Source organism: Chinchilla lanigera, unplaced genomic scaffold (assembly GCF_000276665.1).
Source record: "Chinchilla lanigera isolate Chin_1 unplaced genomic scaffold, ChiLan1.0 scaffold00002, whole genome shotgun sequence".
Lineage (NCBI taxonomy): Eukaryota > Metazoa > Chordata > Mammalia > Rodentia > Chinchillidae > Chinchilla > Chinchilla lanigera.
The window spans coordinates 47,038,870-47,054,372 of NW_004955403.1; the positions used below are offsets into that span (position 1 = coordinate 47,038,870).

The window sequence follows — 15,503 nt, forward strand, 5'->3', positions numbered from 1 at the left end:
TGTTTGTAACTCTGTATTGTCTGTATTGTGCTTGTGATATGTTGTAAAATGTTGTATGTCTGTTAATGTTTCCCTCCTTTTATCCTTAAAATAAAAAAAAAATCGCAAAATATTAACAATAAAACTATAGTGAAACAGTCTGTGTTAGAAATTTCTGTAATGATGGAAATGTTCTGTATCTCTGTGGTCCAGTATTGTAGTGACTTGTCACATGGGACTATTGATCTTGAAATGTAGCTAGTAAAAAAACTGAAGACCTGAATATTTTAATTTAATATAAGCTCATATAGTCACACATGGCTTGTGTCTACTTTATTTGATAGCACGTCTTTGGAAATCATTGGCCCAGACCAGTCTTGAGTTTTTATTCCTGTGTCTTCATGCTTGAGTCTCCTGAGTTTTAATATTTTATCTTCCCTTTCCTTTAAAAAATAAAAATGTCTTAGTCAACTTTTTTCTTTCTTTTCTCTGAGACTTGCTTATTCTCCTCTTATCTAGCAGTTCTCAAAAATGTGGATAGCACTGTTCATGTTATTGTCTCTGATGAAATCTTATTTGTCCCTTAAATTGCAATTTCAGTGCCATCTATTTTGTTCTTTCTACAGCCACTTGAAGCAAAATTAATTGCTCCATCCTGTGCGCTCACATAGTATATTGTTCATTTTACTAATGTAGCCCTTGCCAAGTTGTCTTTTTTGTAGGTTTAACAGAGTTGTCTCTCCCAGGCACTGTCCAATACCGATGCCACTCCTAAATTTAAATGAATTAAAATGGAACGAAATTAAAAATTCATTCCATCAGTTGCACTTGCCATTTTAGAGATTCGACTTCCACATATGGCTGGTGGCTAGCAGATTGCAAAGCACAGATGTAGAACATTTCCATCACCGCAGAGTTCAACTGGAAGACACTGACTGTATTACCTGAGAGCAAAGCCTGTTTCTCTTTCTGTCATGAGGACATGTACAGTGTTTGGAAGCAGCTAAATCTTATCCTATTGGGCCATGCCATGACAAAAAGATAGGCCTTATGGGCACATTTAATGCTAAAATATGAAAGGTGGAACCATAACCAGTTGGTGAATTAAAGAATCACAACTTTAGAGGAAGACTGCAAAATGCCAAAGGTTCTTGGAGGTTGTAATAACAAAGGCATGGCCAGGGGTTAGATATTGGGAGAGTTAGCAAATCACAGCCAAAGTCACAGAAAATTTGTCAGATGAAATGTGGACACAAAAGCTGTAAATAAAAAAGATTTTCACAGATAGTGTTGTGTGCACCCCCTCTGAATGGTTGCAAACTTGGAGTTTAACTGGAAGCATAGCTAGTGCTCATTAACTGGGCCATAAAACAGGACAAAATGTAAATGAATATCTATATTTCAGGTAAAAATGTTGTTATAAACTACATATCCACTGAGAAGTGGGCAGGTCTAGAATGGGCCGTGTCTTCCATCAGCAATTTTCATAGTCTAGATGGAGAGATAAACATGGATGCACAGCTAGCTCAGCAGGACAATGCTTTTAAAATTAAGAAAAGATGGGGCCACTAAGAAGAGTGATTCATTCTGCTCTGTTTTCAATGGGCTCGTTTCCCCCAATACAAACCCAATTTGTGCTGTGCAGGTGCAGAGGTGTTTGTCGGAGGGATGGACACCCTCTCTATGAACATACTTTACTTTTGCTTCATGTAATCTGAGCCTCACCTTCTCATTACAGTCCCAAAAGACGCCTCCATGTTCCCAACTCCAGGCCAACTTCACCCTTCAGTACTTGTACAACTCTCCTTTCACCTATAGTAAATCATTCAGCCAGTGTTGGTGGAACACCTGCTAAAAAATCTGCCTCCTGGTGGGTGTTTTGGAAGAGAACTTGTATGATTCCTTGTCCTCAAAGTAGCATAGAATTCTGATAAGAAAAGCAGAAGAACTCACTTACAATATCATCACCAAATCAGTACAGTTATGCTAAGCATCACATGAATGGTATAGACATTAAGTATTGGGTCAGTTCATAGGAGCTAGGGATGTTTGCCAGCTGGTGCGATCCAGCTGTTGTGAATAATCAGCATAAAGATGCCTAGGGGGATGGGAGCAGGTCAGTTTTCTGAGCCTTTCCTGCTAAAGTGAGCCATTCCAGGCAGTAAGGAAACTGACTCCAGTAAGAGTCTCTTTCTGCTTTGTTTTTTAGAAGAGTGCTGGCAAGTGGGTTCCCTGTTGTAATTCAATGACCAGCAGCTTGACATAACTGTCAGACTGTCATTTCGAGGACTGGGGGTGTGGGAGGCATCAACTGGCTGTGAATTAGGTCCTTTGGAAAGCTGCCGAAATTGTTTAGGTACACAAAATACCATTAGGGTGTTTAGTTGTTGTACATTACAAAAGGTTCCTTTATTAATCGTGTGCTTGGGAGAAATCTAGAGTCTTGTAACTTACTTGTAATTCAGGGCAACACGGAGTAAGGTCTGAGCCAGGTGGAGACCTTTCCTGCATTTCATAATGACAACCTGGTGGGATTCTTGGAGATGAAATTCCCAGGACTATGACTCTAAGACTGCTCCAGGAGCTTCTCAATTCAAATTTGCATTCAGTCTTGAGACATTCATCAAAATCACCATTGAAATGTTCTGCCAGTTTATGGATAGTGTGGCAGCAGCTTGTTTTCCAGGTAAACAGATTTAGTCCAAGAGTCTCTTGAGGTGTGGAGCGTTGAGGATATATATTTTGATTATTTGACCTGGATGGATCTCGGTGTGATCTAGATTTTGCGCGTGTAATTCTCCTCACATGAAAATCGCCGTCGGCTCTAAAACTTGACTTGCTTTTCAAACTTTTCGTGTACACTTGCTGTAGGTAACAGAAGGAACAATGAACTTTGAATTACTTTTTGCATTTAATGAGTCCTTCCTGTTCTGTTTTATTTTTTGGTCTTATGACAGCAATTTCTTGCAATTACACAAGAAAACCCTGAAAAACTATATAATTTTTTCATATCTGTAATTCTTTAACTTATTGCTTTATGATAACATCATAAAAGGGTTTATTGAGACTGAGTGAAGTTTAGATTAAATATAGTTAGAGGGTGATGATGTTTCTATAAATATAAATAATATAATATGGTTTGGTTATGAACACCAATTCCATGTGTGAAAATGAAGAAACCCTTTTGAAGTGCAACAAAGAAAAATGCACTTACCCCGGGCTTCTAATATACCCTCTGTTTTCTTTCTTTGTTTATAACATCTGCCTTTTCTTCTCCAGAGCCCATGATATTTTGGGTTATACGCAGGTTCACCTAGGAATGTATATTTCTTTTGATTAGAATTTTCACCCAAATCACCTCTGGATATGCAACTGTTCAAATTTCTACTTGTAGTAGAGAGATAATTAAAAATGCAGCTCCAAAGTCCAACAGTCTGGGCTTAAATCTTGGGCTGTGTTGTACACGAACTCCATGTCCTTGGACAGGCTTTGCAGACTCTATACACCTCAATCTCTTCATATTTCAGATTTATAAGAGAGCGGGGAGGATTCAGTGCTTGCATTCAGTATGGTCTCAGTACTCTTAGCAGCAACAGCAGCACTCAGAGTGTCTCGACACTGGCTTCTCAACACTACACCACCCTGAAGTACCAGGCCCAGGGCCATCAAGCTCTTCCCGGTTTCTTGAAGTATCTGATATAGCTGCTGATGACTCAGGAGAGACTTTTCTCTACATTGCTTTGCATTCTGTGGTATCTCAGCCGGAGACAATTTTAGTTATTTTTATTTTTACTAGAAAGGAGACATTTTCTGGTTTGAATAAAAAATGGAAAAAACCACTTTCTCTCTCATGTGTCTCCCATACCTACACCCTTTGCAGTTAATAGCTGACTGTTTTTTCCCCAAATTGTAGCATTCCCAAGGAACTCCTGTGTGAATAAAATAGCCCGGGAGAGTTAATTTTCTTGTTGCTTCACATTGTATGCAGGCTACACTTACACTGCCCAAGTATTCACTTTTCATTCACGTATGTTTTTGATGTATAATAATTACATTCCTTTTAGGATATCGGGACATAAATGTAAACATCTTAATCATTTTTTCCCCTTCCCCTCCCTGAATTGATTTGATTACTCTAAGGTTTTTGCAAAGACCCTAGCTGTTTCCAGGCAAAAGTATGGAGATGATGAAGCTTGAGTTTATCCTTTTGCAACATTTTGTCTTTTTTCTTTTAAAATTTTTTATTGTGGGGAGTTGGTACATGTATACAACACATTTTAAGGCTTTTGGTATTGTTTTCCCATATTTTTTCTTTATCTCAGCTCCGTAGGTTTCACTAAAATTATGTGTCTTTAATTTGGCAGGTAGTCCTGAATCCATCTACAACCCCACCATGTATAGCCTGTTTTTTTGTTTTGTTTTGTTTTGTTTTGTACGGAGAATTGAACTCAGGACCTTGCACTTGCCAGACAGGTGCTTGTGCTGCTGAGCTACATCCCTGGCCCTAGGCTGTTCTTAACAAGGATGGAAGCTGAACTTTTAATGCAGGGGTTAACATGTTTTGCTTCTTTTCCAGGAAAAATTTCACCAAGGAATAAAAGAAAATGATAATGCGGAACAAGCCAAGGAAGTGAAGAGACAGGCATCTAGTGTACGCTGCGTATGCCCATGTGGATGGTGCCCTCCTGTGTTAACCTTTACCGTCTCTTGCCATTGCAGCTCCCAAGGCGGGGTGGGCTTTGGTTGTTTTACAGATGATAAACTACAGACTCACGGAAGTGGAGGACTTTCCTAAAGTTACCCAGCTAAGAAGTGGTAGAGCCAGAACCAAAGTCCTCAAAGACATTGGCTGCATTATACATCATACCCAGGGCAGTGGAATATATAGTGTCAGCCCTCGGTGTCCACGGGTTCCTCATTTCCAGTTGAAACCAACCATGGATTGAAAATATTTGAGGAAAAAATTGTGCCTGTTGAACATGCACAGACTTTTTCTCTTATTGTTCTCTAACACTAGTATGACAATTATCTACTTGGTATTTACACGGTATTAGGTACATACTCTGAGAGTAGGTGATGTATATGGTAGAACGTACTTAGGTTATATGCAAATGCTACATTATTTTATACAAGGGACTTAAGCATCCATGGGTCTTGGTACCCATGGTGTCCTGGAACAAGTCCCTGCAAGATGCCTGGGGATGACTGCCCACACTGGTGCTGGAGGCTGTAGGCTGTAGGGAGACTGGTCCGTAGGCATGTCCTGCATATGAGGTCCTATTTTCTGCTGTCAGCTATGGGGGGTGAGGTTGGAAAGGGTTAACAGATGGTTTGCAGCTCCTTGGAGAACCCTGCTGAGCTTTGTACAGTAAAATAATAAAGTTCCAATTTGGGAGCGAATTTGCTACTGTGACACTAATACCGCCCCAGGCTATTAGAGGATTAGATGAGCACAAAGCTTTATGAGCCATGACTGTGGCGCTGGAGGGTGACTCAGCGTGTCGGGCGCTGGGAGGATAGCTGTTAATTGGAACTGCAGAGAAGGAGCCGGGTTTGGCAGATCGAGTTTAAATGGGTGGATTGTCTGGCGGAGACTGTCTCTGTTCTCTCTTGGCTTTGGTTCAATTGTACAGCCAGACTGTCCTCCCGGCTGCACTTTGCTTGAAGTGCTTTTCTTTTCATTTCCTTTCTTTTCTCTTCTCATCCTTTATTCTGTCTCTCCCTGCCCGCTCCCTCACTTCTTTCTCTCCTTCCTTTCCGCCAGTTGATGGGTGGCTCCAATTTTCATATGAGATTTGGCAAGTAAGAAGCTACAGCGGTGTCGCCAACTTTTATCCTCTGCCCCTGTAAAATCTCTGAAACCCTCCAACAATTTTGACCTTATTTCCTCCTGCAATCAGCACAGTCTCAGCCTCTTTCCCCCTTGGCCAGAGAGCAGTCATTGTCGGATGGCAAGCTTATCTCCAGGGCAGTCCAATCCAGCAAGTGTTTATTAGGTACCTTGTGAGATGGAATGAGCCAGGACGTGATACCTGAAGGCCGGAGTTCAAGGACCACTTTTACTACCTGGATAAATAAGTTGATTGCCTGAGCCTGACCTTCCTCCTTTGTAAAATGAGGACTATAGAAATAATATTCAGCTGGTTGGCTGGCCGTTAGCCTGTGCATTTAAAAGGCACCTATGAAATGAAGTAATAAAAATTCAAACAAACAAACAAAACCTGAATAACTTCTCAACATTTATGAACATCAAGAATCACAGGTCCATGAATCTTGAAAGAAGTGTTTAATTTCCTTCAGTTAGACAGCCTCTGTTTGTCTTTTAAATTCATCAGATTGCGATCTCTGCGTGGTCATTTATGTTCCAAATAATGTAGGCAGTGAGGGAGATAGACAGAATGCCCTGACCTTGGGGAGATTAGTATGACTTTGGAGAAAGTTACTTCATTTCTCTGAGACTCAGTATCTCTGGTTCTAAAATCCATTCCTGACTTATGGGGCTATTATTAAAACTAGGGGTGTTAATGCCCATAAGATGCCTTCCATAGGAGCTGGTACACAGAAGGGGCCATAACTCATGGCTTTCGATTTTTTCCCATCTTCTCATTTTTATTGTTTGTTTCCTCCTTCTTTACTAGGTTCAGAAAGGAGGGTTTGGAAAGTACTCCTTGAAAATGGCAGGAATTAGTCAAGTTTCCTTCTCTCATTAAAAAAAAAAAAAAGATAATATAGTTAATGTAGTTTGGGTTTCCTCTAGGTCACAAAGTCAGATAGCATGATAAATCTCCTAACAAACACAGTTAACTCTGCTGATTTTGATCCCCAGATCCATTCTAGTAACTCTTTCTTATGATAGCTAACCTTTCATATCATACTGTTTTTGGAGGCTTTTATTTTAGAAAAAAAATATGTAGTTTTCCTATGTGAAAGATGTGAATTTATCTCTTTCTCCATGTACCTCATTAGTCTCTGGTGGCTGCTCTAAGAAATGACCTTAGAATTGGTGGCTTTACAACTAGAAACCATACTCATAAGTGAAATAAATCAGATATGCATGTGCAAGCACTGCATTGTCTCACTAGTGTAAAACTTGAAAGAGTTAATAAAAACTTGGAGGTATGATAGACATTGTGAAATGAAAGGAAAACTCTCAAGGGAAAAGGGCAACTGGGATGTGGGAAAAGAGAAGGGAAAGAAGGAGAAATTTTTCATGTAAGTATATACAGGGTAGTTAACATAGTTGATCTACTGTCTTCTGTTTCTTTGCTGAAAGAAACTGTTAATGAGTCCTTGATTGATCAATATTGCATGTCTCTGTTCTCATGAGAAACCACTTTGAAGATATCAATATGTAACAGAACAAGCATTGTTAATTTCTTACCATTTTGTTTGTAACTCTGTATTGTTTGTATTGTTCTTTTGCTATTTTGTAAATGGTTGTCTGTCTGTTAATGTTTTCCTCCTTTTATTTTTAAAATAAAAAAAAAAAAGAAATCAGAATTAGTGGCTTTAAACAATAGAAAATTTTCTTTACTTGTTCAGAAGTCCAAAGTCAGTCTCATAGGACCAAAATCAAGGTGTTAGCAGGGGTGGTCTTCATCCAGAGGCACTAAGGTACAACTGTTACCTACCTCTTTCAGCTTCTGGTGGTTACCAGCATTCCTTGGGCTGTGGCCACATCAGTCTAATCTGTGCTTCTGTCTTCATATTGCTGTGCTTCCACTGTTTGTCTGCTGAATCTCCCTCTGTCTCCTGTTGTACAAATGCATGTAACTGCGTTAAGACTCACTTTGGTAATTCCAACCTCAAAATCCTTAATTGAGTCACATCTGCAAAGTCCCTCCCTTTATAAGAGTAATGTAATCCTTACTGACTTCAGCCATTAGGACTCAATATACTACTTCCTTCACTGACGATGAATTTATTGAATGCTTTTGCTCCACTAGTATTTGATGTTAGCATTCCTTTGTTTATATAAATATTGTTTATACCTGAGCCATGTGCTATTTTCAATCTTATGTAAAATACATGTTTTCTCATTGGAATAAATCATTTTCTTAATTTTTATTTTGTGTTAGTTCTCTAGGGACCCTTCACTAAATTAGACCTGATTTTTCTAACAGAATCATACTGTTGTAGTCAGGATTTATAAGGGGAAAGACTTAATGTAGGACACATAATTTATAGAATTCTTTTATAATATTCACCCAAAGAGTCAATGCAAAAGAATGTGGGCGATCTGTCTACACACTAGAGACCTAAAGGATCCAGGTGAGGGGCTGGATCCAGTGACAATTTCCTGCATGAGTCCAGCTGAAGACATAGAGCTCATGGCAGTGTCCTCCAAGAGTCCAGCTGGAAGCTAGAGCCCATGACAATGTCTCATGCAAGTGTGTGTCAAGAATCTGCCCTGGGAAGGCCCAAAGGCCAGTGGTGGAAGCTAGAAAGTCTTCAGCAGTGGGATAAAGGATCTATGCCAGAAGACTGAGGGATCTGCACTGGAGTCAGGAAATTATACTCCAAGTAAGGACCAGAGCTTCTCCAAAGAGAACTGCTACCATCCTTAGTGACAGCAGGGATCCAAGCTCCTCTGAGGATGAGAACAAGTGAGTTCATATCAGGAAAGCCAGCATGACAAGCTTCTCCAGGAAAATCAACAGGATACCATCTTCCCCTCCAGTTCCCTTTTATGCTGTTGGCAACAGTCCTCAGGTGGGCCTTCTACATCTAGAACCATGCTGATTCAGTTCAGCTGGATGTTACTAGTTGACCAGTAGATAATCCACCACACATACATTTTCTCAGCATGGTTAAGTATATCTCAGAATCTGTCATTCTTCTCTTTGTAAGTTGGATACTCCCTTCTGTGGACTCCTCCCTCTTGCTCTAACCTGATCACCTGCTCACTCATTCTATGGCTCACCTATCATCCAAGACTTCTGTCCACCATTGTCCTAGTTTTCTTTCATCCCTCATCTATGTTGTAGCTCTATTTTATGGATTCCCTGTATCTTTTCTTCAGGGCTAACTCCTGGAAGTGCAGTAAAGATAATTAATCTTGGTAGAATAACATGTAGTGATTGGGTACTTGTGGCATGACTTTTAGGAGACCCCCTTTCTCTGAAAATTCCACCTTCATTTCTCGTTGGTAGGTTGAATACAGGATCAAGAGTATGCCAAACCAATCACAGCATTCTTTAAGGGCTTGCTTCCCACTTGTGGTGGTACAAAGTACACTACCAGCTGGGTTTGGCCAGAAAGCAGAAGTTATGATATTAATTGTAAAGGGGTAATATAATGGAAGGCAAGTTAAACGGCAATGGAGAACACTATGAAGCAACCCTGAGCAGGATTTAAATTAATTAATTGGCTTTTCACGCTCACTTGTGAATCTGCCCAAGGCCTAGTCTCCTTGTCTGGAGATGTGCGGCAGACTCATAGCAAGTGAACATCTGTGAGTCACTAATCCTTACTAAACCCTGTAATGACAATGAAGCCGGAAAGCCTCAAAGAATAAGACAAGATCACAGCCAAGGATACCTGGATCCAATCTCAACTAGATAAAGACTATAGCCTCAGGTATCTCACACTTGGGTGGATTAGTTTAATCCTTACTAAGGATTAATTTAATACCTTACTTGGAGAAGTCCTTGAGTGATTCTGCTCTTCTTGAGTACTCCCCTCCCTTCTTCATAACCAAATAAATGCAGGCCACCCAAAGAAGGTCTTGGTCTTAGCGAATTGTGTGAGAGGGCTTTGATCCTCCTGGAGCTCTGAAATCATTCCATTTGCCTCTTTTTATTTAGCCTTCATCATACACTTGTTCGGGAGATTGCAGACCTGATCAGACCACAATAACTGAGGGATATTATTAACCAGATAAAATGGGTATTGAAGAACTGAACAAGGAAGAGGAAACACTAAAGTGACACAAAGACACTCACTCCAAGAAGCTGCCAGCACACTTGGGGCAATATGATGAGTGGAGGAGGAACCATCAAGACCTGGAGGTTTGAAAGATGCTGCCTGGGGCCAAGATCAAGGTCCCCGAGGAGGAGGTGCTACCATGCAGTGTCAAGACCTTACATGAGATCATCTCTGCCATCATGGAAAAGTGAAATACATGAAGCCTGGAGACCCACTGACTGCCTCAGTTATCGCAGAGATGATGCTGATGTGAATAGAAAGAAATAAAAGAAATAAATAATAGCTTTCTTCCTTACCCAGTCTCCAGACCCCTAACATGCCCCTTGTCAGCAGACTGTACTGGGACACCAGTTTGCAGAGAAGAATGCAGTTGGCGAATCCCACCAGAGTGGGTTGGGACTGGGAGGCAACAGCTCAGTGCCTGGCAGTCATTTTCCCTCCTAATTGTAGGGAGTTCTAGCATTTCCTTTGTAAGCTCGATGTTATGAAATATTGTTATGGTTTGTGTCTGCATGTCCCCCGAAATCCTCATGTAGTCATGGGGTGGGCTTTTAGAGTTTGTGATTTTTCCATGATCCAATGCTGGGAAACTACACCCACCCTGGGGTGGATAGTTTGGATATGTAAGGGAGGGAAAGAGGCTGCTTGCCACTGCTCCTCCCTTTCGCTCTTGTTGCTTTTTGCTGTGTTCCACCACCATGAACTGTTGCCCTCTGCCATGTGCCACTCTGCCATGGAGCCAGCCTAGTATGGAGTGAAATCTCCACAAACTGTGAGCTAAATAAACCTTTCCTTCCTTAATTTTGGATGTCAAGTATTTTATCTTGGCAACGAGAGAAAAGCAACCAAGAGAAATGTCACAAGAGGTACCTAGGGAAGGATTTTTTTTTCTTTCAGTATCAATGCTGGGTGTTTGGTGAGTCCTTTAGACTTGGAAACTGCTGAATTTTAGGAAAATTTCTTGCATCTCAACTTTGGGAAACTTTACCTTTTCCATTTTGTTTCTAGGGTTCCTCCCATATGTCTCCTTGAACTCTTGGACTGATTGTCTAATTTGCTTATCTCTTTGCCTTGCATGCCTTATCTTCTTTTCCTGTTGTACTTACCTGAAATTTCCACAGCTTTCTACCCTAACCACTTCAGATTAAACAAAAAATTCTCTTAGCATATTTAAAAAATTCCCAAGATCTCTTTCTGACTCTTCCTTCTTAAACATCATCCCATCCTTTTTTTGTAGATCTTCATCTAATTCCATCCTATCTTGTACCTGTTAAATACAATGCCTTAATGTTGATTTTCCTTCTAAATTTGCCATCTTTTTTGGTCTGTCTCTTGTGTTATAGGTGTTCGTCAAATCTCAGATACTCACAGGCCGCCCCTGTGAGTATGAAGTACTGGTAGGCTGAGGGAGACTTCCGTGTGTGGGCTGGGCTTTCTGATCACTGCATCTCACTACAGGAGGTAAGGTAGGAATCTGGATCATATGCTAAGGCTAAAGTATCACTACCTATAGGTCTCCTCCCTTGTCCTTGGATATGTTGTGTCTATCAGAGATGAGCTCTTTACTAGTCAGCCTGGGACCTGTAAACTAAAAAGAAATCTTTAAAAGAGGAGTGGCTGTCACTTTTCTAAGAGTTAACGGGGCCAAGATGGACTGGGTCTGTGTTCTACGCTCCTGCTCTCAACTGTGCCTAATACTCCTTTTTCCAGAGACTTCTCATATAATCTGTTTAGAGATTAAGTTTCCTATCTTCTTCCAAGATGGTAGATGACAATGTTTTAGGCTGTTCCAATAGGGCTCTCCCCGCTGGCCTTCAGATGTTCAGGATGCTACCACCTGGTGAGGCTTCTTTTCCCCTGGTGGAGCATCCTTTTCCCCTGAGCAAGAAAACATGAGAGCTCATCTCTTGGGCCATCTGCACTGCCCTGTCAATCCTCAAATTCTCATGTGTAGCAACACATGCTGAAGCTCTTTTTGATCAGAACAGGTGCTTTGGGAAGTGTGCTAAGTCCTGGTCCTATGACAGTGAGAAGGATTTACAACGTGTACACTCCAGGGCAGCCTGTTGGCTCCTCTTTACATAGTCACTCAGGACAACAGGGTATGGGTGGCTTTTGGTCAATTCTAAACTGACCCCCTTGTGCTTTCTGCCTTCTTCTGTTTTTTTTTTTTTGTTTTGTTTTGTTTTTTGTTTTTTTTCTGGTACCGGGAATCGAACTCACGACCTTGCGCTTGCCAGGCAGGCGCTATGCCGCTGAGCTAAATCCCCAGCCCCTCTGCCTTCTTCTGAACAACCAGATGACCCTCACCTTCCTGACCTTCTCCACAGCCTTCCTCACCATCCAGTCTGCACTTCCACATTGTGTTCTATCCTGACTCTCCACGATGCTGAGCCCTGGGCTCACCTGGAACATCTCACCTTGATGTCTAGTGCCATTTACCATTTTATGTGACCTCATGGATTGTTTATTAGTCAGTTTTCCTGTTGCTGGAATAAGATGCCTGACATAAACATGGGAGAAATGGTTTATTTGGTTTTTGGTATCAGAGGCTTCTAGTCCATGATTGGGTGATTCCAAGCCACAGGTCTGGGATGAGGCAGAATAACATGGTAGAAGGGCATGGTGGAGGAAAGCTCCCTTAAGGGTGGCCAGAGAGTAGAGCATAGAGGAAGAGCACCAGCAAGAAAAACAGCTTCCAAAGGCCCTCCCCAAGTGACCCACCTATTTCATCTGGTACCTACCTTTAACAGTACACTCAGCCATGAATATCAGCGGGTTGATTCATGGATGAGTATCATGCTACCATCACCCAATCACCTCTTAATCAAGACAAGGTGACAGTTAATATTAACTGGCACAGAAGGTGGGCACTTTGAGGATGATGCTGACTGAGTTGCACTTGTTTAAGATCCTTCTTTTGTGGAAAATATCTTTCACATCTTTTATCATTTTACACATGTACACACACACACACCCTTCTGTGACCTTATACCAGCGGTATCTGACTATAAATGAATCATCCTTGGAGATATTAATATCACATGTGTATGGTTCTTTATACTTTATAAAGCGCCCTCTCTTATTTGATGTCATTGAGCTTTCATGACAGTGTGGGGGAAGAAGACGCAGCACCTTTTTCCACAGCTGAAAACAGAGGGGTTCAGAGAGGAGAGTGACACTCAGGCCTTGCCAGCAGGCTTTCTGAGAACCAGATATTCTCCAGCACACACTCTATCCAACTCCCTCACAGCAGAAGGGCTGGCTGCGTGTACTCCCAGACTCACTTTACACTTTACCTAGTCTCAAAGCAGGGTGAGCTCTGCTGGGTCTGGGCTGGCAGGGCCCAGGTGTCCTGTCTCTCAGGCCATTCAGCTTTCACTTCCTTTCAGATAAATGTGGGATTGTTTTGTCATAAAAATACAAGTGCAGTTATAAAACATGTCTTTGTCGGGGAAAGAAGTTCCCAGACCCAGGAATGTGTGTGTGTACATGTGAGACAAGCTAGGACAGGTGTCTCTCCTCCTCCCCCCACCCGAGGCCAGCCTGGCCAGGTGTGATCGCACACTAACCTACGACACGAGGGGAGCCTGAAAGGCCAGTGGCATCTGATACCCTCCATATCAGGCTTAGAGCCATTTTCCAAAAGGCTTTGCATTCTCTGGGTCAAGAGCTCATTTTTTCCCCCTCAAAAAACATGTGTATTTCAGCAGAAATTTAATCCCTGGGGTTCCAACTCCTTTACACTTACATCAGTTAAAATGGCATTTCTGAAGGACATGTGATCCTGTGGAAGCCTCTGGGGACATTGCTTAGTTTGGGCTCCTTCTCCTTTTTTGACCTGAAACAGAAAAAAGAGGAAGTCATATTTTGTTTTCAAAACGATCACGATTGTAACAAAGTCTTCCCTTCAAATTGGCCTAGGTGGAATCTTTTCTCTCACAGATTCTTCTGCTTCTCTGTCCTATGGCTTTGCATGATGGAAGCAGCTGCAAGCCTCAGGCTGTGGCTGTGACCCTGAATTCAAGCAAGCTGGCTCCTTGCTGGGGCTGGAAATCACACAACCTTTTGTTCCGGAAGGACCCAAGAGATTATCTTCCAGTGCCCTGCTCACCCTCGTATAGATGAGGAAAGTGATGTCCAGATAGGAAAAGGCTTCCTGAAATCACACAGACAATTGAGATTCCAAGTTTGGAGGACCTAAACTGCCAAATGTCCTCAATGTTCTGGGTATTATTTTATTTAGCTAATCAAGAATTCATTAATAACTCATTGCTAACCCTATTTCACTGATGAGGGATGTGAGGCTTTCAGGGATTAGACTTGTTTAAGGTCATACAGTTTTGGTGGCAGGATGGAGACTATAGAGTCCAAGCATCGGATGATGCCTGCATTCCTGGTCCTAAACATATATGCTACACTGCTCCTGTAGGGCGTGGGAGTGGGGAGGCTGACCAAGGACCTCAGACTCCTGCTACCTGTTCTGTAGTGCTTCCTGAGATTTTGACTTTATACATAATTTTACATGGTTGGTAGAGTTTAGTATGGAAGTCAACCTCCTAAAACTTAGAATGTTTTTTTTTTTTGCCTGATTTGGGTGTTCTGGGAATTAATACTAGATGGTATTGTCTACTTAGCTTCCAACACAATTCTGTTTTCCTTTCCACATCCATTTTTGCCCCTCTATAGTTTCTTTTTTTCATCTTCCATCTCTTGAGGACACCAGCTTCTTGTTCTCTTTTGTAGCAGTTTGGAAGAAGAGATTGTACATTGGTGTCTTCCCACTCCATGTGAACTTACAGCAAATAGGACATTGTGTAGGGGTTGAAAGAGCTTAAGAGGAAAAAAAGAGAGGGAGCGCAAGGAGCCGACACTCATATGGACTTTGTGTCAGATACGGTGCTAGATTTGACGCAGCTTGTCACTCTTCTGCAGTCGGGTCCTCTTTTCAGAGATGAGGAATCTATAATCCGGAGAGATGAAATAACTTGCCCCAAGTCATCACATGGTGACTTTTTGATAGGATGATTTCTCCCTTGCACTATGAACAGGAAGGGGAAGGTCTGGGGTGAGGGTGGGAGAGGGTGGGAGTGTCTCTCTATCCTAAATCGATCTTCAGGGGCTCACCTCTGTAAAGCACCGGAACACCAAAGGAGGGAATGTTCTTAGCTTTACATGATCTTTACTCACATTTTGGAGAGGGATCAATTCAACATATTCATGCCAAGGTCCTGCTACATGTGGAATATTATTAGATTAAGTCTTGAGCAAAAGCAAATATAAATCAATTGGCCTCTGGGGGTCACACTAGGGATGTAATGCATGTATTGTACACCCAGTAGGGCCTCTGTATCTCCTGGGAGAAGTTTCCAAACAGCAAAAGATTACCACCCTCTCCCATTCTGAATGGAAGACCCAGTCTAGCCAAGGAGTAGCCCATCTCTAGATATATTGGTCTCATGTTCCATGTTTTATAACATGCATCTTTTTTCATGCTGTATCATTAATTTTTGTCCCATTGTCTTTCTTTAATGCAACATTGATTCTTTAAACACTATCACAGAAAATGGGGTTGAGACTTACAGAATGGATTCTTA

General features: G+C 41.6%; 1 long non-coding RNA gene across 3 annotated transcripts in view; it reads left to right on the plus strand.

The window, feature by feature from the left end:
- LOC102020517 overlaps positions 1-6,701 on the plus strand; it is a 40,930-nt gene extending 34,229 nt beyond the window's left edge. For all 3 annotated transcript variants that reach the window (XR_001233929.1, XR_001233928.1, XR_001233930.1), the window contains one exon: positions 4,556-6,701. This is a non-coding gene — a long non-coding RNA (uncharacterized LOC102020517). The remainder of the gene's footprint in view (positions 1-4,555) is intronic.
- The last annotated feature ends 8,802 nt before the right edge of the window (positions 6,702-15,503 follow it).